General features: G+C 48.4%; 2 pseudogenes; one reads left to right on the top strand and one right to left on the bottom strand.

Annotated features, from left to right (window-relative positions):
- Positions 1–13741, top strand: part of LOC123744233 (F-box only protein 10-like) — a 33310-nt pseudogene extending 19569 nt beyond the window's left edge.
- A 638-nt stretch (positions 13742–14379) lies between these two features.
- LOC123744232 (DNA-directed RNA polymerase I subunit RPA49-like) overlaps positions 14380–26253 on the bottom strand; it is a 23469-nt pseudogene continuing 11595 nt past the window's right edge.

The following is a 26253-nucleotide window of genomic DNA, read 5'->3' as shown; positions in this document are numbered from 1 at the left end:
AGAGATTCATTACTATATATCTAGATATTATACATTATGTCTAGAGAGATTCATTACTATATATCTAGATATTATACATTATGTCTAGAGAGATTCATCACTATCTAGATATTATACATTATGTCTAGAGAGATTCATTACTATATAGATATTATACATTATGTCTAGAGATTCATTACTATATAGATATTATACATTATGTCTAGAGAGATTCATTACTATATAGATATTATACATTATGTCTAGAGAGATTCATTACTATATATCTAGATATTATACATTATGTCTAGAGAGATTCATCACTATATATCTAGATATTATACATTATGTCTAGAGAGATTCATTACTATCTAGATATTATACATTATGTCTAGAGAGATTCATTACTATATAGATATTATACATTATGTCTAGAGATTCATTACTATATAGATATTATACATTATGTCAAGAGAGATTCATCACTATATAGATATTATACATTATGTCTGGAGAGATTCATTACTATATAGATATTATACATTATGTCTGGAGAGATTCATTACTATATATCTAGATATTATACATTATGTCTGGAGAGATTCATTACTATATAGATATTATACATTATGTCTAGAGATTCATTACTATATAGATATTATACATTATGTGTAGAGAGATTCATCACTATATAGATATTATACATTATGTCTGGAGAGATCCATTACTATATAGATATTATACATTATGTCTAGAGAGATTCATCACTATATATCTAGATATTATACATTATGTCTAGAGATTCATTACTATATAGATATTATACATTATGTCTAGAGAGATTCATTACTATATAGATATTATACATTATGTCTAGAGATTCATTACTATATAGATATTATACATTATGTCTGGAGAGATTCATTACTATATATCTAGATATTATACATTATGTCTAGAGAGATTCATCACTATATAGATATTATACATTATGTCTAGAGAGATTGATCACTATATAGATATTATACATTATGTCTGGAGAGATTCATTACTATATAGATATTATACATTATGTCTAGAGATTCATTACTATATAGATATTATACATTATGTCTAGAGAGATTCATTACTATATATCTAGATATTATACATTATGTCTAGAGAGATTCATTACTATATATCTAGATATTATACATTATGTCTAGAGATTCATTACTATATATCTAGATATTATACATTATGTCTAGAGATTCATTACTATATAGATATTATACATTATGTCTGGAGATTCATTACTATATAGATATTATACATTATGTCTAGAGATTCATTACTATATAGATATTATACATTATGTCTGGAGAGATTCATTACTATATAGATATTATACATTATGTCTAGAGATTCATTACTATATAGATATTATACATTATGTCTAGAGAGATTCATTACTATATATCTAGATATTATACATTATGTCTAGAGAGATTCATTACTATATATCTAGATATTATACATTATGTCTAGAGATTCATTACTATATATCTAGATATTATACATTATGTCTAGAGATTCATTACTATATAGATATTATACATTATGTCTGGAGATTCATTACTATATAGATATTATACATTATGTCTAGAGATTCATTACTATATAGATATTATACATTATGTCTAGAGATTCATTACTATATAGATATTATACATTATGTCTAGAGATTCATCACTATATAGATATTATACATTATGTCTGGAGAGATTCATTACTATATAGATATTATACATTATGTCTGGAGAGATTCATTACTATATAGATATTATACATTATGTCTGGAGAGATTCATTACTATATATCTAGATATTATACATTTATTTTACCTGTCCTTCCCTCCCTCCCCCTCCCTCCACCCCCCTCCCTCCCTCCAACTTCTCCCTCGCTCTGTCCTTACCTCCCCCTCCCTCCACCCCCCCTCCCCCCCTCCAACTTCTCCCTCGCTCTGTCCTTACCTCCCACCCCCTCCCCCCCTCCCTCCCTCCAACCTTCTCCCTCTCTCCTTCCCTCCACCCCTCTCCCTCCCTCCCTCTCCCTCCCTCCACCCCCTTCCCTCCCTCCACCCCTCTCCTTCCAACCTTCTCCCTCTCCCTCCCTCCCTCCCGCCAACCTTCTCCCTCTCCCTCCCTCCCTCCACCCCTCTCCCTCCCTCCAACCTTCTCCCTCTCTCTCTCTCCCTCCCTCCCTCCAACCTTCTCCCCCTCCCTCCCTCCCTCCCTCCCTCCCTCCCTCCCTCCCTCCCTCCAACCTTCTCCCTCTCCCTCCCTCCCTCCCTCCCTCCAACCTTCTCCCTCCCTCCCTCCCTCCCTCCCGCCAACCTTCTCCCTCTCCCTCCACCCCTCTCCCTCCCTCCAACCTTCTCCCTCTCTCTCTCCTTCCCTCCACCCCTCTCCCTCCCTCCAACCTTCTCCCTCTCTCCCTCCCTCCCACCTTCTCCCTCCCTCCCTCCACCCCTCTCCCTCCCGCCAACCTTCTCTCTCCTTCCCTCCACCCCTCTCCCTCCAACCTTCTCCCTCTCCCTCCCTCCCTCCCTCCCACCTTCTCCCTCCCTCCCTCCCTCCCTCCCTCCAACCTTCTCCCTCTCCCTCCCTCCACCCCTCTCCCTCCCTCCAACCTTCTCCCTCTCCCTCCCTCCCTCCCTCCCTCCCTCCCTCCCTCCCTCCCACTTCTCCCTCCCTCCCTCCCTCCCTCCCTCCTTCTCCCTCTCTCTCTCCTTCCCTCCACCCCTCTCCCTCCAACCTTCTCCCTCTCCCTCCCTCCCTCCCTCCCCCCTCCCTCCCTCCCTCCACCCCTCTCCCTCCCTCCAACCTTCTCCCTCTCTCTCTCCTTCCCTCCACCCCTCTCCCTCCAACCTTCTCCCTCTCCCTCCCTCCCTCCCTCCCTCCCTCCCTCCCTCCACCCCTCTCCCTCCCTCCAACCTTCTCCCCCTCTCTCTCCTCCAGTGGAAACCATATCTTCCAGGGTCAGGCAGCAGGGATTGCTGTGAATGAGAACGGCAGAGGGGTGATAGTCGGTACTTAAACACACACACAGCAACACACACACACACACACACACACACACACACACACACACACACACACACACACACACACACACACACACACAGCAACACACACACAGCAACACACCCACACACACACACACACAGCAACACACACACACACAGCAACACACCCACAGCAACACACACACAGCAACACGCACACACACCCAGCAACACACACACACGCAGCAACACACACAGCAACACACACACACACACAGCAACACACACACACACACAGCAACACACACACACACACACAGCAACACACACAGCACACACACACAGCAGCACACACACACACACACACACAGCAACACACACAGCAACACACCCAGCAACACGCACACACACACACACACACACACACAGCAACACACACACACACACACACACACACACAGCAACACACACACACAGCAGCCTGCACAGCGTCTTGACTGAAATGTGAAAGTGCTCTATGAATGAAATATATAATCAGTGACCATTATGTAAATGCAGGTTATTTAATGCTATCTATCCCTCCCCCTCCCTCCTCCCCTCCCTCCCTCCCCCTCCCTTCTCCCTCCCTCCCTCCCTCCACCCTCCCCTCCCTCCCTCCCTCCCTCCCTCCCTCCCTCCCCCTCCCTCCCTCCCTCCCTCCCTCCCTCCAGAGAATGTGATCAGGGAGAACCAGTGGGGGGGTGCAGACATCAGGCGGGGGCGACCCGGTCCTGAGGAATAACTACATCTGTCATGGCTACTCTGACGGAGTGGTGGTGGGGGAGAGAGGCCGTGGACTCATAGAGGAAAACCACATCTACAGTGAGTAATACACTTCCTGTTCGCTGACATCACTTCCTGTCTTCCTCTCCTCCTCCTCTCTGTCATGGCTACTCTGACGGAGTGGTGGTGGGGAGAGAGGCCGTGGACTCATAGAGGAAAACCACATCTACAGTGAGTAATACACTTCCTGTTCGCTGACATCACTTCCTGTCTTCCTCTCCTCCTCCTCTCTGTCATGGCTACTCTGACGGAGTGGTGGTGGGGGAGAGAGGCCGTGGACTCATAGAGGAAAACCACATCTACAGTGAGTAATACACTTCCTGTTCGCTGACATCACTTCCTGTCTTCCTCTCCTCCTCCTCTCTGTCATGGCTACTCTGACGGAGTGGTGGTGGGGGAGAGAGGCCGTGGACTCATAGAAGGAAAACCACATCTACAGTGAGTAATACACTTCCTGTTCGCTGACATCACTTCCTGTCTTCCTCTCCTCCTCCTCTCTGTCATGGCTACTCTGACGGAGTGGTGGTGGGGGAGAGAGGCCGTGGACTCATAGAGGAAAACCACATCTACAGTGAGTAATACACTTCCTGTTCGCTGACATCACTTCCTGTCTTCCTCTCCTCCTCCTCTCTGTCATGGCTACTCTGACGGAGTGGTGGTGGGGGAGAGAGGCCGTGGACTCATAGAAGGATAACCACATCTACAGTGAGTAATACACTTCCTGTTCGCTGACATCACTTCCTGTCTTCCTCTCCTCCTCCTCTCTGTCATGGCTACTCTGACGGAGTGGTGGTGGGGAGAGAGGCCGTGGACTCATAGAAGGAAAACCACATCTACAGTGAGTAATACACTTCCTGTTCGCTGACATCACTTCCTGTCTTCCTCTCCTCCTCCTCTCTGTCATGGCTACTCTGACGGAGTGGTGGTGGGGGAGAGAGGCCGTGGACTCATAGAGGAAAACCACATCTACAGTGAGTAATACACTTCCTGTTCGCTGACATCACTTCCTGTCTTCCTCTCCTCCTCCTCTCTGTCATGGCTACTCTGACGGAGTGGTGGTGGGGAGAGAGGCCGTGGACTCATAGAAGGATACCATATCTACAGTGAGTAATACACACACACTTCCTGTTCGCTGACAGCACTTCCTGTTCTCGTGTCCTCCTCTCCTTTCCCTTCTCCTAGGCAACAAGGGCTGTGGTGTGTGGTTGATGTCCTCCAGCCTCCCTCAGCTGTTGGGAAACTACATTACCCATAACCGCATGTACGGGCTGGCCGTGTTCTGCCGAAAGGACCCTGACGGGGCGGGACCAGGGAAGGGGGGCAGGAGGGAGGAGGAGGAAGAGGACAGGAGAACTTCCATGAGGAAGGAGAGCTGCTGGCGTGGGAAGGTGACCTTGACATCGAGTACGAACGTCTCTGCGCCGGGTACTCCAGCAGCTCGGCTCTGGTGGAGGGAAACTGCATTAGCCGCAATGGAGGTGAGACTGTAGACACTGTAGAGCCGCAATGGAGGTGAGACTGTAGACACTGTAGAGCCGCAATGGAGGTGAGACTGTAGACACTGTAGAGCCGCAATGGAGGTGAGACTGTAGACACTGTAGAGCCGCAATGGAGGTGAGACTGTGGACACTAGAGCCACAATGGAGGTGAGACTGTAGACACTGTAGAGCCGCAATGGAGGTGAGACTGTAGACACTGTAGAGCTGCAATGGAGGTGAGACTGTAGACACTGTAGAGCCGCAATGGAGGTGAGACCGTAGACACTGTAGAGCCGCAATGGAGGTGAGACCGTAGACACTGTAGAGCCGCAATGGAGGTGAGACCGTAGACACTGTAGAGCCGCAATGGAGGTGAGACCGTAGACACTGTAGAGCCGCAATGGAGGTGAGACCGTAGACACTGTAGAGCCGCAATGGAGGTGAGACCGTAGACACTGTAGAGCCGCAATGGAGGTGAGACCGTAGACACTGTAGAGCCGCAATGGAGGTGAGACCGTAGACACTGTAGAGCCGCAATGGAGGTGAGACCGTAGACACTGTAGAGCCGCAATGGAGGTGAGACCGTAGACACTGTAGAGCCGCAATGGAGGTGAGACCGTAGACACTGTAGAGCCGCAATGGAGGTGAGACCGTAGACACTGTAGAGCCGCAATGGAGGTGAGACCGTAGACACTGTAGAGCCGCAATGGAGGTGAGACCGTAGACACTGTGAGCCGCAATGGAGGTGAGACCGTAGACACTGTAGAGCCGCAATGGAGGTGAGACCGTAGACACTGTAGAGCCGCAATGGAGGTGAGACCGTAGACACTGTAGAGCCGCAATGGAGGTGAGACCGTAGACACTGTAGAGCCGCAATGGAGGTGAGACCGTAGACACTGTAGAGCCGCAATGGAGGTGAGACCGTAGACACTGTAGAGCCGCAATGGAGGTGAGACCGTAGACACTGTAGAGCCGCAATGGAGGTGAGACTGTAGACACTGTAGAGCCGCAATGGAGGTGAGACTGTAGACACTGTAGAGCCGCAATGGAGGTGAGACTGTAGAGCCGCAATGGAGGTGAGACTGTAGACACTAGAGCCGCAATGGAGGTGTGACTGTAGACACTGTAGAGCCGCAATGGAGGTGTGACGGTAGACACTGTAGAGCCGCAATGGAGGTGAGACCGTAGACACTGTAGAGCCGCAATGGAGGTGTGACGGTAGACACTGTAGAGCCGCAATGGAGATGAGACCGTAGACACTGTAGAGCCGCAATGGAGGTGAGATCGTAGACACTGTAGAGCCGCAATGGAGGTGAGACTGTAGACACTGTAGAGCCGCAATGGAGGTGAGACTGTGGACACTGTAGAGCTGCAATGGAGGTGAGACTGTAGACACTGTAGAGCCGCAATGGAGGTGAGACTAGACACTGTAGAGCCGCAATGGAGGTGAGACTGTAGACACTGTAGAGCCGCAATGGAGGTGAGACTGTAGACACTGTAGAGACTGTAGACACTGTAGAGCCACAATGGAGGCTGAAAACTGCCTAACCAGCTCTGCTAGGGCCAGTAAGATGGTCAGAGTGAGCTGTTCTCTCGTTTGTGTCTGGAAGTAGCTAGCACGTTAGCCAGTTAGCTTGGGTGTTTGACTGCCGTTGTGAGGTCAGAACGCTCAGATCAACCCTACTGCAGCTGCTTCCACCGTTGGGGTTCCAGGACAGAGAAGAGCTTGGACTGGGCTGAGCGGGAGCTGCCTTCCTGTAGGGGTGGGAGGGCCTAGAGATCAGAGGTGGCAGAACAGACTGCTCAAGTTTTTAAATATTTTTTATTTAACGAGGCAAGTCAGTTAATGAACAAATTCTTATTTACAATGACGGCCTAGGGAACAGTGGGTTTAACTTCCTTGTTCAGGGGCAAAACGACAGATTTTTACCTTGTCAGCTCGGGGATTCGATCTAGCAACCTTTCGGTTACTGGCCCAACGCTCTAACCACTAGGCTACCTGCCGCCCCAGGCTAGGGTGTAGGGTTTGAGCATAGCCTGAAGGTAGGGAGGGGGCAGTTCCTCTTGCTGCTCTGTAGGGAAGCACCGTGGTCTGGTAGTGGATGTGAGCTTCGACTGGAAGCCAGGGGAGTGTGCAGAGGAGTGGGGTAACATGGGAGAATTTGGGAAGGTTGAACTCCAGGTGGGCTGCTGCGTTCTGGGCAAGTTGCAGGGGTTTGATGACACAAGCGGGAAGCCCAGCCAACAGCCAGTTCCAGTCGTCCAGACGGGATATGAGGATTGTCTGTATTTGGACCTGCTCCACTTCCTGTGTGAGGTAGGGTCGTACTCTACGGATGTTGTAGAGCATGAAACTGCAGGACATGGTCACTGCTGTGATGTTTGCAGAGAACGAGTGTTGTCCAGGGTCACGCCAAGGTTATTTACACTCTGGGAGGGCGACACTGTGGTGCTGTCAGCCGTGATGGATTGGTCCTTCAGCCTGCAGGCCTTCCCCGGGAGGAAGAGCAGCTCTGTCTTGTCGAGGTTGAGCTTGACGTGGTGGGCCAACATCCAAGCTGAGATATCTGCCAGGCACTCAGAGATGCGTGTTGCCACCTGGGTGTCAGAAAGGGGGAGGGAAGGAGAAGAGTTGTTGAGTGTCATCCTCATAGCAGTGATAGGTCATATACGTTTTTTTGTTGTTGTCATATAGTTGTATTGATGCACGGACTGGTTTGGGTTTTTACTTTACCATCTATACCTTGCATTTGAACGTCTGGTTTGTTAAATGTGATACGCAGTGTTGTAACGTCCATTTTTTTTTTTTGAGTTTACTTCTTCTCTCCAGTCTCTCCACCTCTCCTGTCACTCAAGGAGAGCATTTGCTGTTCCTCAACCAGGAGCCACTTGCGTTCAGTCTGCATGGTCAATGCGACACATACAACTACTGTTGATGACAACGATGCAGTTGTCACTTTGCTTCTTAAATATAAATCTACTAGTATCCTAGAAATTACACTATTAGCTTGTGTTTCTTACATCTGCTAACTGCTAGTTTGTCTTTTCTTAGCAAGACGTTCCTAAATCTTGTTAGCCGCTAATGCTAATCGCTAGCTAGTTAGCTAGTAAATGTACTGAGTCAGAACAAGTGTAGTTAGCGATATAGCCTGATAATAACAGAGATGGTGTAGACCTAAATCAGCATGTTGTTTGTGCAACAGTGTCTTCTAAATTAAAGAGGTAAACGCATAGTAAGAATACGTTAGCTACATGATGTAGCTAAGAGAAAACATTCAATGTAGCCCAAGATTATAGGGTCCCCTAGGAAACACCTATCAACACATTAGTTCCTACCCTGTCACTTTGATGTTGGCCTTTTCATTCGTTGTCACGTCCAACAACACTGTATTCAAAGTGCCCCCTATTATATTCTAACCAAATAATGAGAATAAACATTATATTCCCAACAGTTCACCCAAGTGTTTTGCTCTAAATCTCATATCACGCGGCTCTACGTGGCAATGAGGAAAAAACGATCTCAAATGCAGAAATTGATGAAAAATGACGACTTTGTTTTGTTCTATACTGTTCAATTCAACTTCAACCCAATCAGAATGGAGAAAGACACATTGAAATCACTTAGAATGTATGTCTTGCCACCCAAGGGCCACGCACTACTCATAAAGCACATTTACAACTTCTATTATTAAATTTTTTTTTAAAACATCAAATACCGTCAATTTTTACCGTGATATAATATTTTGGCCATATCGCCCAGCCCCATGTGAGGATATGACAGAGCTGAGTGACTTGGTGTGTAGAGAGAAGAGGAGAGGTCCTTCATCATAGCAGTGATATGACAGAGCTGAGTGACTTGGTGTGTAGAGAGAAGAGGAGAGGTCCTTCATCATAGCAGTGATATGACAGAGCTGAGTGACTTGGTGTGTAGAGAGAAGAGGAGAGGTCCTTCATCATAGCAGTGATATGACAGAGCTGAGTGACTTGGTGTGTAGAGAGGAGAGGAGAGGTCCTTCATCATAGCAGTGATATGACAGAGCTGAGTGACTTGGTGTGTAGAGAGAAGAGGAGAGGTCCTTCATCATAGCAGTGATATGACAGAGCTGAGTGACTTGGTGTGTAGAGAGAAGAGGAGAGGTCCTTCATCATAGCAGTGATATGACAGAGCTGAGTGACTTGGTGTGTAGAGAGAAGAGGAGAGGTCCTTCATCATAGCAGTGATATGACAGAGCTGAGTGACTTGGTGTGTAGAGAGAAGAGGAGAGGTCCTTCATCATAGCAGTGATATGACAGAGCTGAGTGACTTGGTGTGTAGAGAGAAGAGGAGAGGTCCTTCATCATAGCAGTGATATGACAGAGCTGAGTGACTTGGTGTGTAGAGAGAAGAGGAGAGGTCCTTCATCATAGCAGTGATATGACAGAGCTGAGTGACTTGGTGTGTAGAGAGAAGAGGAGAGGTCCTTCATCATAGCAGTGATATGACAGAGCTGAGTGACTTGGTGTGTAGAGAGAAGAGGAGAGGTCCTTCATCATAGCAGTGATATGACAGAGCTGAGTGACTTGGTGTGTAGAGAGAAGAGGAGAGGTCCTTCATCATAGCAGTGATATGACAGAGCTGAGTGACTTGGTGTGTAGAGAGAAGAGGAGAGGTCCTTCATCATAGCAGTGATATGACAGAGCTGAGTGACTTGGTGTGTAGAGAGAAGAGGAGAGGTCCTTCATCATAGCAGTGATATGACAGAGCTGAGTGACTTGGTGTGTAGAGAGAAGAGGAGAGGTCCTTCATCATAGCAGTGATATGACAGAGCTGAGTGACTTGGTGTGTAGAGAGAAGAGGAGAGGTCCTTCATCATAGCAGTGATATGACAGAGCTGAGTGACTTGGTGTGTAGAGAGAAGAGGAGAGGTCCTTCATCATAGCAGTGATATGACAGAGCTGAGTGACTTGGTGTGTAGAGAGAAGAGGAGAGGTCCTTCATCATAGCAGTGATATGACAGAGCTGAGTGACTTGGTGTGTAGAGAGAAGAGGAGAGGTCCTTCATCATAGCAGTGATATGACAGAGCTGAGTGACTTGGTGTGTAGAGAGAAGAGGAGAGGTCCTTCATCATAGCAGTGATATGACAGAGCTGAGTGACTTGGTGTGTAGAGAGAAGAGGAGAGGTCCTTCATCATAGCAGTGATATGACAGAGCTGAGTGACTTGGTGTGTAGAGAGAAGAGGAGAGGTCCTTCATCATAGCAGTGATATGACAGAGCTGAGTGACTTGGTGTGTAGAGAGAAGAGGAGAGGTCCTTCATCATAGCAGTGATATGACAGAGCTGAGTGACTTGGTGTGTAGAGAGAAGAGGAGAGGTCCTTCATCATAGCAGTGATATGACAGAGCTGAGTGACTTGGTGTGTAGAGAGAAGAGGAGAGGTCCTTCATCATAGCAGTGATATGACAGAGCTGAGTGACTTGGTGTGTAGAGAGAAGAGGAGAGGTCCTTCATCATAGCAGTGATATGACAGAGCTGAGTGACTTGGTGTGTAGAGAGAAGAGGAGAGGTCCTTCATCATAGCAGTGATATGACAGAGCTGAGTGACTTGGTGTGTAGAGAGAAGAGGAGAGGTCCTTCATCATAGCAGTGATATGACAGAGCTGAGTGACTTGGTGTGTAGAGAGAAGAGGAGAGGTCCTTCATCATAGCAGTGATATGACAGAGCTGAGTGACTTGGTGTGTAGAGAGAAGAGGAGAGGTCCTTCATCATAGCAGTGATATGACAGAGCTGAGTGACTTGGTGTGTAGAGAGAAGAGGAGAGGTCCTTCATCATAGCAGTGATATGACAGAGCTGAGTGACTTGGTGTGTAGAGAGAAGAGGAGAGGTCCTTCATCAGTGTAACAAACTCTCTTTCTCTCTCCAGCGGTTGGTTTGTACGTGAAGAGCAGTGAACCGCTGAATGTCGTCGCCAACCTAGTGAACGGTAACCGTGGCGCCGGTGTCGCCGTGCTACAGAGCGGTCAGCTGACTCGACTAGTCGCTAACTGCGTCCGTGGAAACGGTCGCGGCGGCGTCACCGTGGAGAGGGAGTGTCGGGTGGAACTCCGCGGCAACGGTGTGTATGACAACGGCGGCCATGGCGTTAGTTTCCGGGGCGACGGACAGGTGGTGGAGAACGACGTGGTGGGTAACCGCGGTTACGGGATACGGTTGACGGACAGCGCCGACGTCAAGGTGAGCTGGACACACACACACACACACACACACACACACACACACACACACAATATCACCATCACCCTGGGAATGAAATAAGTACTTTGTGTGTGTGTGTGTGTGTGTGTGTAGGTGTTGCGTAATCGAGTCCAGCCAGTGCAGGGGTGTGGCATCGCCGTGCTGGGGCCGGCAAAGGCCGTCGTCCACGACAACCTGGTGTTCCAGGGTCACCCCGGCAACGTCAAACCCCCGCTACACCGCGACCCCGGCAACGACGGCAGCGCACTGCGCAACAACAGCGTGCTGAAACATAGCAACAGGTAGCTTAGCAACCCACTTTCAATGCTACTCACCAAGTCCTTCTAGCTAGTTAATGGGTTAATACATTTTACCTCTCCTCTTCCCTCATCCCTTCTCCTTCCCTCATCCCTTTCCTCTCCTCTTCCCTCTTCCCATTTCCTCTCCTCTTCCCTCATCCCTTCTCCTTCCCTCATCCCTTCTCTCCTCTTCCCCCCTCATCCCTTCTCCTTCCCTCATCCCTTCTCTCCTCTTCCCTCATCCCTTCTCCTTCCCCCATCCCGTTTCCTCTCCTCTTCCCTCATCCCTTCTCCTTCCCTCATCCCTTCTCCTTCCCTCATCCCGTTTCCTCTCCTCTTCCCGTTTCCTCTCCTCTTCCCTCATCCCGTTTCCTCTCCTCTTCCCTCATCCCTTCTCCTTCCCTCATCCCGTTTCCTCTCCTCTTCCCTTATCCCGTTTCCTCTCCTCTTCCCTCATCCCTTCTCCTTCCCTCATCCCGTTTCCTCTCCTCTCCATCCTCCACCACTCCCCCCTCTCTGCTCTCTCCTGCCAGGACATGTTCCTCTGCCCCTCCCTGGGTTTTGGAGAACCCTCCCCCCCGTCCCCTCTCTGACCGTCCCTCATACCTCCCCTCCTCCGCCTCCTATCACCCCTCCCACTTTGTCAATTCCATGACTACCAGGATCACGGCCACCGTCGAGAGCGGTTGCCACAACAACGGCAGCGTTTTCTGCACCATCCTCTGAGGCCCTGGCAACCAGCCCGCCTAGCAACCCCGCCCTGAAGACGGATTGGATGACCTCCTCACCAGGGGTCAAGAGTTCTCCTGTCCTGAGACATTCTGTTTTCTTAAACATTCCTCTGACATTTTGATCTAGGAACACTTGGACTCTGCAGATGTTGTGGAATGGCTGGCTGGACACAGAACGTTGTCCTCCCCGGGGGTTCTAGAACGTTGTCCTCCCGGGGGTTCTAGAACGTTGTCCTCCCCGGGGGTTCTAGAACGTTGTCCTCCCCGGGGGTTCTAGAACGTTGTCCTCCCCGGGGGTTCTAGAACGTTGTCCTCCACAGGGGTTCTAGAACGTTGTCCTCCCCGGGGGTTCTAGAACGTTGTCCTCCACAGGGGTTCTAGAATGTTGTCCTCCCCGGGGGTTCTAGAACGTTGTCCTCCCCGGGGTTCTAGAACGTTGTCCTCCCCGGGGGTTCTAGAACGTTGTCCTCCCCGGGGGTTCTAGAACTTTGTCCTCCACAGGGGTTCTAGAAGTGTCATTGAGCTATGAGATCCCCACTACTGGAGGAGCTTCTATGCAGCTTCTATATTACTTCTATACAGAACCAACTCTCACTATACAACATTTACCACTGTGACTGGTGTGGTGTCATGTGACTGGTGTGGTGTCACGGACAGTATCATGTGACTGGTGTGGTATCATGGACAGTATCATGTGACTGGTGTGGTATCATGTGACTGGTGTGGTATCATGTGACTGGTGTGGTATCATGGACAGTATCATGTGACTGTTGTGGTATCATGTGACTGGTGTGGTGTCACGGACAGTATCATGTGACTGGTGTGGTGTCATGGACAGTGTCATGTGACTGGTGTGGTGTCACGGACAGTATCATGTGACTGGTGTGGTATCATGGACAGTATCATGTGACTGGTGTGGTATCACGGACAGTATCATGTGACTGGTGTGGTATCATGTGACTGGTGTGGTATCATGTGACATCAGTGGTTAGGGACTGGAGTTTTGCCTGACTAGGAATAACTCCTGGCCTTAATAATGACAATATTCACGTTTCCTCACTGGAATGTCTCTTTTTACTGGGCTTCCTCACTTCTTCCAGACAGGTAATGTTCTGACGGAGCGGTATGAACTCACACTTTATTACATTAAAGGTTTTATTGGTTTACAGAATACTTTGTGATGAAGGTTTCTAGCGTCCATCTTTATCTCACCTGCTTTCCCTCTCTAGGAATATTTACCCTCTCTTCTTCCTCTCCCCTTCTCTCTTCCTCCTTACCCCTGTCTTCTTCTCCCTCTACCCCTTCTCCTCCCCTCTACCCTTCCTTCTTCTCCCTCTACCCCTTCTTCTCCCTCTACCCCTTCTTCTCCCTCTACCCCTTCTTCTCCCTCTACCCCTTCTTCTCCCTCTACCCCTTCTCCTCCCTCTACCCCTTCTCCTCCCTCTCTCCTTCTTCTTCTCCCTCTACTCCTTTTCCTTCCTTCCTCTCCTCTCCTCTCCTCTCCTCTCCTCTCCTCTCCTCTCCTCTCCTCTCCTCTCCCTCTACCCTTCCTCTACCCTTCCTCCTCTCTCCTCCCCTCTCTCCTTCTAACACCCTGACAGCATCATTACATGTTGGTACACCCAGAAGTACATTCATTTCCAATGAAAACACAGTGTTTGCGTCGCAGAGGCAGTGCGTACGGTGTGGGGCGTCAAACTGTCGACGGCTTGACAGAAACTGGTAGCAGAAGGTGAATGTTGAACTTTGGTCGCAGACATAACCAGACGATGCTGCGAACTATTTTACTAAATGATGCTGTCGGTTGTGTTCGAAGCGTTACCCTCGTCTTCCTCTTAATGCATTTTTTTGCGTTTGCGTATCTCTGTGAACTCTTGGTATTTGACGAGGGGCAGCACCAGAGAGGCCAGTCTGTTGTCCGCTGCCGACCCGTCGTCATCCCCCTTCACACAGCCATGTCTGACCAGGGTCAGCCCCATCGACTTGGCCACCTCCACCATCCTACACACACACACAGAGAGAGAGACAGAGAGAGAGAGAGAGAGAGAGAGAGAGAGACAGAGAGAGAGACAGAGAGAGAGAAAAGATCAGTAACACTGTTGCTTTTGTGTTTAAGAGGTCTCTCTCTCTCCAGGTCTCTGTGACCCCCAGGTCTCTTACCGTTTCTCTGTGACCCCCAGGTCTCTGTGACCCCCAGGTCTCTGTGACCCCCAGGTCTCTTACCGTTTCTCTGTGACCCCCAGGTCTCTTACCGTTTCTCTGTGACCCCCCCAGGTCTCTGTGACCCCCAGGTCTCTCTTACGTTTCTCTGTACCCCCTCTCTTACCCCATCTCTCTTACCGTTCTCTTAAGGTCTCTGCTGACCCCCAGGTCTCTCTTACCGTTTCTCTGTGACCCCCAGGTCTCTGTGACCCCCAGGTCTCTTACCGTTCTCTCTGTGACCCCCAGGTCTCTGTGACCCCCAGGTCTCTCTTACCGTTCTCTGTGACCCCCAGGTCTCTGTGACCCCCAGGTCTCTGTGACCCCCAGGTCTCTGTGACCCCCAGGTCTCTTACCGTTTGTCTCTGTGACCCCCAGGTCTCTTACCGTTTCTCTGTGACCCCCCCAGGTCTCTGTGACCCCCAGGTCTCTCTTACCGTTTCTCTGTGACCCCCAGGTCTCTGTGTAACAGTGTGAGGTCAGCGGTCATGTCTCCCATGTGGAGCAGCAGGGCCAGGCAGTACGCTGCTACCTTCACACGCATCGACGTAGACACCACGTTCTGCACCCTACACACACACACACACATCAGTAACGTTCTGCACCCTACACACACGCATCAGTAACGTTCTGCACCCTACACACACACACACACGCATCAGTAACGTTCTGCACCCCACACACACACACACACACACACACTAGTAATGTTCTGCACCCTACACACATATACACCAATGTAGCTACTGCATTTAACTAAATCTGTTTTAAACTCAGAGTAGGGAAAGGAGAGCTCTATTCCCTATGTAGGGTGGCTATGTAGGGTGCTATGTAGGGTGCTATTTGAGAAGCAGACGATCTATGGTCCCGGGTCAAAAGTCATACACTATATCTATCTATCTATCTATCTATCTATCTATCTATCTATCTATCTATCTATCTATCTATCTATCTATCTATCTATCTATATCTCTATCTATAAGGGCGTAGGGTGCCAGTGAGTGGACAGCTACCTGCCGTTATTGAAGGTCTATCTATCTATCTATCTATAAGGGCGTAGGGTGCCAGTGAGTGGACAGCTACCTGCCGTTATTGAAGGTCTATCTATCTATCTATCTATAAGGGCGTAGGGTGCCAGTGAGTGGACAGCTACCTGCCGTTATTGAAGGTCTATCTATCTATCTATCTATAAGGGCGTAGGGTGCCAGTGAGTGGACAGCTACCTGCCGTTATTGAAGGTCTATCTATCTATCTATCTATAAGGGCGTAGGGTGCCAGTGAGTGGACAGCTACCTGCCGTTATTGAAGGTCTATCTATCTATCTATAAGGGCGTAGGGTGCCAGTGAGTGGACAGCTACCTGCCGTTATTGAAGGTCTATCTATCTATCTATAAGGGCGTAGGGTGCCAGTGAGTGGACAGCTACCTGCCGTTATTGAAGGTCTATCTATCTATCTATAAGGGCGTAGGGTGCCAGTGAGTGGACAGCTACCTGCCGTTATTGAAGGTCTATCTATCTATCTATAAGGGCGTAGGGTGCCAGTGAGTGGACAGCTACCTGCCGTTATTGAAGGTCTATCTATCTATCTATCTATAAGGGCGTAGGGTGCCAGTGAGTGGACAGCTACCTGCCGTTATTGAAGGTCTATCTATCTATCTATAAGGGCGTAGGGTGCCAGTGAGTGGACAGCTACCTGCCGTTATTGAAGGTCTATCTATCTATCTATAAGGGCGTAGGGTGCCAGTGAGTGGACAGCTACCTGCCGTTATTGAAGGTCTATCTATCTATCTATAAGGGCGTAGGGTGCCAGTGAGTGGACAGCTACCTGCCGTTATTGAAGGTCTATCTATCTATCTATAAGGGCGTAGGGTGCCAGTGAGTGGACAGCTACCTGCCGTTATTGAAGGTCTATCTATCTATCTATAAGGGCGTAGGGTGCCAGTGAGTGGACAGCTACCTGCCGTTATTGAAGGTCTATCTATCTATCTATAAGGGCGTAGGGTGCCAGTGAGTGGACAGCTACCTGCCGTTATTGAAGGTCTATCTATCTATCTATCTATAAGGGCGTAGGGTGCCAGTGAGTGGACAGCTACCTGCCGTTATTGAAGGTCTATCTATCTATCTATCTATAAGGGCGTAGGGTGCCAGTGAGTGGACAGCTACCTGCCGTTATTGAAGGTCTATCTATCTATCTATCTAAGGGCGTAGGGTGCCAGTGAGTGGACAGCTACCTGCCGTTATTGAAGGTCTATCTATCTATCTATAAGGGCGTAGGGTGCCAGTGAGTGGACAGCTACCTGCCGTTATTGAAGGTCTATCTATCTATCTATAAGGGCGTAGGGTGCCAGTGAGTGGACAGCTACCTGCCGTTATTGAAGGTCTATCTATCTATCTATAAGGGCGTAGGGTGCCAGTGAGTGGACAGCTACCTGCCGTTATTGAAGGTCTATCTATCTATCTATAAGGGCGTAGGGTGCCAGTGAGTGGACAGCTACCTGCCGTTATTGAAGGTCTATCTATCTATCTATAAGGGCGTAGGGTGCCAGTGAGTGAACAGCTACCTGCCGTTATTGAAGGTCTATCTATCTATCTATAAGGGCGTAGGGTGCCAGTGAGTGGACAGCTACCTGCCGTTATTGAAGGTCTATCTATCTATCTATAAGGGCGTAGGGTGCCAGTGAGTGGACAGCTACCTGCCGTTATTGAAGGTCTATCTATCTATCTATAAGGGCGTAGGGTGCCAGTGAGTGGACAGCTACCTGCCGTTATTGAAGGTCTATCTATCTATCTATAAGGGCGTAGGGTGCCAGTGAGTGGACAGCTACCTGCCGTTATTGAAGGTCTATCTATCTATCTATAAGGGCGTAGGGTGCCAGTGAGTGGACAGCTACCTGCCGTTATTGAAGGTCTATCTATCTATCTATAAGGGCGTAGGGTGCCAGTGAGTGGACAGCTACCTGCCGTTATTGAAGGTCTATCTATCTATCTATAAGGGCGTAGGGTGCCAGTGAGTGGACAGCTACCTGCCGTTATTGAAGGTCTATCTATCTATCTATAAGGGCGTAGGGTGCCAGTGAGTGGACAGCTACCTGCCGTTATTGAAGGTCTATCTATCTATCTATAAGGGCGTAGGGTGCCAGTGAGTGGACAGCTACCTGCCGTTATTGAAGGTCTATCTATCTATCTATAAGGGCGTAGGGTGCCAGTGAGTGGACAGCTACCTGCCGTTATTGAAGGTCTATCTATCTATCTATAAGGGCGTAGGGTGCCAGTGAGTGGACAGCTACCTGCCGTTATTGAAGGTCTATCTATCTATCTATAAGGGCGTAGGGTGCCAGTGAGTGGACAGCTACCTGCCGTTATTGAAGGTCTATCTATCTATCTATAAGGGCGTAGGGTGCCAGTGAGTGGACAGCTACCTGCCGTTATTGAAGGTCTATCTATCTATCTATAAGGGCGTAGGGTGCCAGTGAGTGGACAGCTACCTGCCGTTATTGAAGGTCTATCTATCTATCTATAAGGGCGTAGGGTGCCAGTGAGTGGACAGCTACCTGCCGTTATTGAAGGTTTCCACGGTGAAGGTCCTCATCAGCTTGGTGTGGATGATACGAGGACAGCCCTCCTCCTGCCCGACTGAAAAACAACATTAACACAACCCTCCTCCTGCCCTGACTGGAAAACAACATTAACACAGCCCTCCTCCTGCCCGACTGAAAAACAACATTAACACAACCCTCCTCCTGCCCTGACTGGAAAACAACATTAACACAACCCTCCTCCTGCCCTGACTGGAAAACAACATTAACACAACCCTCCTCCTGCCCCGACTGGAAAACAACATTAACACAACCCTCCTCCTGCCCCGACTGGAAAACAACATTAACACAACCCTCCTCCTGCCCCGACTGGAAAACAACATTAACACAACCCTCCTCCTGCCCCGACTGGAAAACAACATTAACACAACCCTCCTCCTGCCCTGACTGGAAAACAACATTAACACAACCCTCCTCCTGCCCGACTGGAAAACAACATTAACACAACCCTCCTCCTGCCCGACTGAAAAACAACATTAACACAACCCTCCTCCTGCCCTGACTGGAAAACAACATTAACACAACCCTCCTCCTGCCCTGACTGGAAAACAACATTAACACAACCCTCCTCCTGCCCCGACTGGAAAACAACATTAACACAACCCTCCTCCTGCCCTGACTGGAAAACAACATTAACACAACCCTCCTCCTGCCCGACTGGAAAACAACATTAACACAGCCCTCCTCCTGCCCTGACTGGAAAACAACATTAACACAGCCCTCCTCCTGCCCCGACTGGAAAACAACATTAACACAACCCTCCTCCTGCCCCGACTGGAAAACAACATTAACACAACCCTCCTCCTGCCCTGACTGGAAAACAACATTAACACAACCCTCCTCCTGCCCTGACTGGACAACAACATTAACACAACCTTTAACCCGGGATTCAATCAAAGGCGCATCGTCGACCGCGTGCCTTTTTAAAAAAAAGTCCATTTCCCCGGATGTTCAGAGATCATGTTCTCGGTAAACACTACAGGTGCTCAAACGAGGATTTTTTTTTTTTAAAGTCAACACTTGCTTCTCGTACACACACACACACACACACACACACACACACACACACACACACACACACACACACGGCGTGGCACTCACACTTGCGGGTGATGTTTTTCTGCCGTGCCAGTTTGATCAGCAGGAGGAGGTAGAAAGCACAGCGAGCCTGTCTCTCTCTGGCCACGCCCTCTCTGGGCAGGCTCTCCAACTGACGCACCACGCTCAGACACCTGGAACAACACGTCAACAACAACAACAAGGTCAATAAGTCGTCAACAACAACGTGGTCAGCAGTAGCCGTGTTGTAGTCCTACCCTCCATCTGTTATCTTGTGTAGTTCCTCTGGGGTCAGGGCGGCCATCTTAGAGCCAGCAGCATCCAGGGCATCGTACTCCACTGGAGACAGGACTGGGACTCAGGTAAGGACTCACACACCTTAACCTGGAGTCACACACACACACCTTAACCTGGAGTCACACACACACACCTTAACCTGGAGTCACACACACACACCTTAACCTGGAGTCACACACACACACCTTAACCTGGAGTCTCACACACATTAACCTGGAGTCACACACACACACACACACACACCTTAACCTGGAGTCTCACACACACACACACCTTAACCTGGAGTCTCACACACATTAACCTGGAGTCTCACACACACACACACCTTAACCTGGAGTCTCACACACATTAACCTGGAGTCTCACACACACACACACCTTAACCTGGAGTCACACACACACACACACACACACACACACACACAAAACACACCTTAACCTGGAGCCACACACACACACCTTAACCTGGAGCCACACACACACCTTAACCTGGAGCCACACACACACACACACCTTAACCTGGAGTCACACACACACACACACCTTAACCTGGAGTCACACACACACACACCTTAACCTGGAGTCACACACACACACACCTTAACCTGGAGTCACACACACACACACCTTAACCTGGAGTCACACACACACACACACACACACACACACACACACACACACACCTTAACCTGGAGCTACACACACACACACCTTAACCTGGAGCCACACACACACACACACCTTAACCTGGAGCCACACACACACACACCAGGAGTCCAGGTGAAGGATACTGTCTTCAAACAGGTAGACGTGTTGAGGTGTGTCAGCGTCGGGGAAGCAGGGAGGAAGGTAATGAGATACTTCAGACTGGGACTCTGCCTGAACAACCTCCTGCTGCAGGGCTGGAGAGAGGAAACACTCACTCGGTTACAGCTGTGTGTGTGTGTGTGTGTGTGTGTTACATTCCACTACCTTCTGGTCTGACCTTGTCTAGACATATACAAAGCCTTCGGAAAGTATTCAGACCCCTTGACTTTTTCCACATTTTGTTACATTACAGTCTTGTTCTAAAATGGATTACATTGATGAGGGGAAAAAAACAATCACAATACCCCATAATGACATCACAATACCCCATAATGACATCACAATACCCCATAATGACATCACAAGACCCCATAATGACATCACAATACCCCATAATGACATCACAAGACCCCATAATGACAAAGCAGAAACAGGTCTAACAATTTAGGCAAAAGTAAAATAACTGAAATATCACATTTACTTAAGTATTCAGACCCTTTACTCAGTACTTTGTTGAAGCACCTTTGGCAGTGATTACAGCCTTGAATTATCTTGGGTATGACGCTACAAGCTTGGCACACCTGTATTTGGGGAGTTTCTCCCATTCTTCTCTGCAGATCCTCTAAAGCTCTGTCAGGTTGGATGGGGAGCGTCGCTGCACAGCTATTTTCAGGTCTCTCCAGAGATGTTAGATAGGGTTCAAGTCCGGGCTCTGGCAGGGCCACTCAAGGACTTTCAGATATTTGTCCCGAAGCCACTCCTGCATTGTCTTGGCTGTGTGCTTAGGGTCATTGTCCTGTTGGAAGGTGAACCTTCTCCCCAGTCTGAGGTCCTGAGCGCTCTGGAGCAGGTTTTCATCAAGGATCTCTCTGTACTTTGCTCCGTTCATCTTTCCCTCAATCCTGACTAGTCTCCCAGACCCTGCTGCTGAAAAACATCTCCACAGCATGATGCTGCCACCACCATGCTTCACCGTAGAGATGGTGCCAGGTTTCCTCCAGACGTGACGCTTGACATTCAGACCAAAGAGTTCAATCTTGGTTTATCATGGTCTGAGAGTCTTTAGGTGCCTTTTGGCAAACTCCAAGCGGGCTGTCATGTGCCTTTTACTGAGGAGTGGCTTCCGTCTGGCCTGATTGGTGGAGTGCTGCAGAGATGGTTGTCCTTCTGGAAGGTTCTCCCATCTCCACAGAGGAACTCTGTCAGAGTGACCATTGGGTTCTTCTCCCCCGATTGGTCAGTTTGGCCGGGCGGCCAGCTCTAGGAAGAGTCTTGGTGGTTCCAAACTTCTTCCATTTAAGAATGATGGAGGCCACAGTGTTCTTGGGGACCTTCAATCTGTAGAAATGTTTTGGTACCCTTCCCCAGATCTGTGCCTCGACACAATCCTGTCTCTGAGCTCTACGGACAATTCCTTCGACCTCTTGGCTTGGTTTTTGCTCTGACATGCACTGTCAACTGTGTGCCTTTTCAAATCAATTGAATTTACCACAGGTGGACTCCAATCAAGTTGTAGAAACATCTCAAGGATGATCAATGGAAACAGGATGCACTTGAACTCAATTCAGAGTCTCATACCGAAGGGTCTGAATACTTCTTTTGGTTTATTTTTAATAAATATGCAAACATTTCTAAACCTGTTTTCGCTTTGTCATTATGGGGTATTATGAGGTCATTATGGGGTATTGTGATGTCATTATGGGGTATTGTGATGTCATTATGGGGTATTGTGAGGTCATTATGGGGTATTGTGATGTCATTATGGGGTATTGTGATGTCATTATGGGGTATTGTGTGTCGATTTGAGGATTTAAAAAATGTGTAAAAAGGGAAGGGGTCTGAATACTTCCCAAATGTACTGTAGGAGTGTGTGTGTGTGGGTAGGTATACATGTGTGTGTGGGGGTAGGTATACAGGTGTGTGTTACCTTCCAGACCCTTCTGGTCTATGACGGAGTGGGCAGCCTTTGCTACAGCGCTCTGCAGGGTCTCACTGCCCACCTGGTTCAGCCTCCTGGAAGTCAGAGCTCTCTTCTGCTTGTTGGTCCCAAACGCCTCGATCAGAGAGTCCACCTGGGGAGGGATTACTTATTCATTCTGATGATGTGATCAAATGCAGATTATAAATGTAGCCCAGCAGTGGATTTAGTAAAACAACGACACTAAAAACGTGTTAAACCTGACAGGAAGTATTGGGGGGAAACTCTAATCCCTGGACTAGAGACTAAAGAGGAGGGGAGATGTTCAAGGCTGATACAACTCTAGAACGCTCCAGGTTCTATTTTTAACAGAAATTAATGAAGGTACCTTTTCCCTGTATGTTAGATCTGTGTTCTGGGACGACGTCATTCTCTGTCGACGACTCCCCTGGGGAAACAGACATGTTATTATCTCTGTCGACGACTCCCCTGGGAAACAGACAACATGTTATTATCTCTGTCGACGTCTCCCTGGGAAACAGACATGTTATTATCTCTGTCGACGACTCCCCTGGGAAACAGACATGTTATTATCTCTGTAGACGACTCCCCTGGGAAACAGACATGTTATTATCTCTGTAGACGTCTCCCCTGGGAAACAGACATGTTATTATCTCTGTAGACGACTCCCCTGGGAAACAGACATGTTATTATCTCTGTAGACGACTCCCCTGGGAAACAGACATGTTATTATCTCTGTAGACGTCTCCCCTGGGGAAACAGACATGTTATTATCTCTGTAGACGTCTCCCCTGGGAAACAGACATGTTATTATCTCTGTAGACGACTCCCCTGGGAAACAGACATGTTATTATCTCTGTCGACGACTCCCCTGGGAAACAGACAACATGTTATTATCTCTGTAGACGACTCCCCTGGGAAACAGACAACATGTTATTATCTCTGTAGACGACTCCCCTGGGAAACAGACAACATGTTATTATCTCTGTAGACGACTCCCCTGGGAAACAGACAACATGTTATTATCTCTGTAGACGACTCCCCTGGGAAACAGACATGTTATTATCTCTGTCGACGTCTCCCCTGGGAAACAGACATGTTATTATCTCTGTCGAAGACTCCCCTGGGAAACAGACATGTTATTATCTCTGTCGAAGACTCCCCTGGGAAACAGACATGTTATTATCTCTGTAGACGACTCCCCTGGGGAAACAGACATGTTATTATCTCTGTAGACGACTCCCCTGGGAAACAGACATGTTATTATCTCTGTCGACGACTCCCCTGGGAAACAGACATGTTATTATCTCTGTCGACGACTCCCCTGGGAAACAGACAACATGTTATTATCTCTGTAGACGTCTCCCCTGGGAAACAGACAACATGTTATTATCTCTGTAGACGACTCCCCTGGGGAAACAGACATGTTATTATCTCTGTAGACGTCTCCCCTGGGAAACAGACAACATGTTATTATCTCTGTAGACGTCTCCCCTGGGAAACAGACATGTTATTATCTCTGTAGACGTCTCCCCTGGGAAACAGACAACATGTTATTATCTCTGTAGACGACTCCCCTGGGAAACAGACATGTTATTATCTCTGTAGACGTCTCCCCTGGGAAACAGACAACATGTTATTATCTCTGTAGACGACTCCCCTGGGAAACAGACAACATGTTATTATCTCTGTAGACGTCTCCCCTGGGAAACAGACAACATGTTATTATCTCTGTAGACGTCTCCCCTGGGAAACAGACAACATGTTATTATCTCTGTAGACGACTCCCCTGGGAAACAGACATGTTATTATCTCTGTAGACGACTCCCCTGGGAAACAGACATGTTATCATCTCTGTAGACGACTCCCCTGGGAAACAGACATGTTATTATCTCTGTAGACGACTCCCCTGGGAAACAGACATGTTATTATCTCTGTAGACGACTCCCCTGGGAAACAGACATGTTATTATCTCTGTAGACGACTCCCCTGGGAAACAGACAACATGTTATTATCTCTGTAGACGACTCCCCTGGGAAACAGACAACATGTTATTATCTCTGTAGACGACTCCCCTGGGAAACAGACAACATGTTATTATCTCTGTAGACGACTCCCCTGGGAAACAGACATGTTATTATCTCTGTAGACGACTCCCCTGGGAAACAGACATGTTATTATCTCTGTAGACGTCTCCCCTGGGAAACAGACATGTTATTATCTCTGTAGACGACTCCCCTGGGAAACAGACATGTTATTATCTCTGTAGACGTCTCCCCTGGGAAACAGACATGTTATTATCTCTGTAGACGACTCCCCTGGTTGGTTAGGGGCTCGTCAGTCAGCATTTGACGTTAAGGTCTCGCTACACCGGTCGTATTGGGCGCATGTGACAAAAATACACATTTGATTTGATTTTGTACAGACATTCATCCAGCCTGTTTTAAAAAACAAGAAGTTGATGACCCAATCAACCTCTAGGTCCTTGTGGAGATCTGAGATTTGATTGGTATAGGTCAGTGTTGCTCAACTCCAGTCCTCCAGTACCTCCAACAGCCCAACTCCAGTCCTCCAGCACGCCCAACTCCAGTCCCCCCCAACAGCCCAACTCCAGTCCCCCCCAACAGCCCAACTCCAGTCCCCCCCAACAGCCCAACTCCAGTCCCCCCCAACAGCCCAACTCCAGTCCCTCAGTACACACTGTTGTCGTCCCGGGGAAAACTCACCTGATTGACCCCATCGAAAGGCCAGTTATAGGTAATATGGTGAAAGCTCCACCTAGCCAATCAGAGGGCTGGTAAATCCTCTCAGATCTCTACCAGTGTGTATGGCTTAGTGGTTGATTTGGGACTGGGCTGATGCCTTGTGGAGAGTAGTCCTCCCGTATCCTTACCACCCTGCTACACTACAGCCGTCGGCCATCGAGGGAACGTTTCCTTTGATTATCAACGAGAGCTGCTCTACTCTCCCGCGTCACGTCCAATGGCAGCGTCCAATGGCAGCGTCCAATGGCAGCGTCCAAAGGTCAAGAGTCGCAGAGGTTCAATTCTCGACGGCTGACCCATTCTATCTTCTGAATTTAAATTATAACAAATCAAATTTGGTTTCTGGTGTAGCAGGTAGAAGGTTTACATTGACCCCATGCTGAAGGGTTTATCTGTACCTGGGATGATGGACTGCAGGTAGAAGGTTTACATTGACCCCATGCTGAAGGGTTTATCTGTACCTGGGATGATGGACTGTAGGTAGAAGGTTTACATTGACCCCATGCTGAAGGGTTTATCTGTACCTGGGATGATGGACTGCAGGTAGAAGGTTTACATTGACCCCATGCTGAAGGGTTTATCTGTACCTGGGATGATGGACTGTAGGTAGAAGGTTTACATTGACCCCATGCTGAAGGGTTTATCTGTACCTGGGATGATGGACTGTAGGTAGAAGGTTTACATTGACCCCATGCTGAAGGGTTTATCTGTACCTGGGATGATGGACTGTAGGTAGAAGGTTTACATTGACCCCATGCTGAAGGGTTTATCTGTACCTGGGATGATGGACTGTAGGTAGAAGGTTTACATTGACCCCATGCTGAAGGGTTTATCTGTACCTGGGATGATGGACTGTAGGTAGAAGGTTTACATTGACCCCATGCTGAAGGGTTTATCTGTACCTGGGATGATGGACTGCAGGTAGAAGGTTTACATTGACCCCATGCTGAAGGGTTTATCTGTACCTGGGATGATGGACTGTAGGTAGAAGGTTTACATTGACCCCATGCTGAAGGGTTTAT

Source organism: Salmo salar, chromosome ssa08 (assembly GCF_905237065.1).
Source record: "Salmo salar chromosome ssa08, Ssal_v3.1, whole genome shotgun sequence".
Classification (NCBI taxonomy): domain Eukaryota; kingdom Metazoa; phylum Chordata; class Actinopteri; order Salmoniformes; family Salmonidae; genus Salmo; species Salmo salar.
This window is presented reverse-complemented; position numbering and strand designations above follow the sequence as displayed.